The sequence below is a fragment of the Myotis davidii genome, unplaced genomic scaffold, assembly GCF_000327345.1.
Source record: "Myotis davidii unplaced genomic scaffold, ASM32734v1 scaffold169, whole genome shotgun sequence".
Lineage (NCBI taxonomy): Eukaryota > Metazoa > Chordata > Mammalia > Chiroptera > Vespertilionidae > Myotis > Myotis davidii.
The window spans coordinates 1,257,319-1,258,213 of NW_006383005.1; positions in this window are offsets into that span (position 1 = coordinate 1,257,319).

Genomic DNA, 895 nt, shown 5'->3' on the forward strand with positions numbered 1-895 from the left:
TTGGTCAAAATTATAGTGCCGTTGTACAAAGGCAGAAACAAGAAGCTCGGGAGCCAATGAGTGGCCGGTAAGCCCTTCTCAGCATCTCCCAGACCTCAAGCGGCGTGACGGGAAAGATGAACATTCCATAGAAGAGGCCAAATAAGCCTTTTAAAATGACCTCAGTAATCTTTCTTCTTCCTCTATATTCCTATTCCCGTTGCCCTTGGTACCCCCCTCGTGGCGCTTGTGCATTGTAGCTGTGGCTAAAGGCTGACCCCGCTCCCCTCCCTCACAGCTTTCTGGTCTATGTTCGGTCATCTCGTTCTCCCTGCCGCCCAGCCCTCTCTGTAGGTAGCAGCAGAGCGAAAAGAACCGCCCGTGCGGACATCCGCAGGCAGGTTAGCAGCCCATTCCATCACGCACACGCTTCTGAGAAAGTCGGTTCACTCCCAGAAAGGCAGTTTCCTCTTTGTGCGTAAAATGGGGACGATCACGCCCACCTACCTCACCCGAGGGTTGAAGCGTAAGAACGCAACTCAGACACCGCAAAGGGCTCGGTGGAGACAGCTGCCCCCTCACTCAATCAGACCCTATTTAATTCATTTAAGCCCGGGGCACTCGCCGTAGGGTAGCGGGCGCAGGGAATGTCCCTAAGGGAACAGCCTCGAGATAGACTTTTCCTTTGAGGAAAGGGAGGGTGCGGATCTGCTGGGAGTCGTAGTCCCAGCGACGGTCTCCGCAGACCTCGCGGAAGGAAGAGAACTACAAGCCCCGTCAGGCCGTGCGGGGGCGGCCCCGCGCCCCCTGCCGCCAGGCGCGCGCCTCGAAGCCGGACTGCAGAGCGGCCTGCGCGCACGCCGCGCCGGGACTTGGTGGCTGGCTCGTGGTAGCCGATGGGGAAAAGGAGACGCGT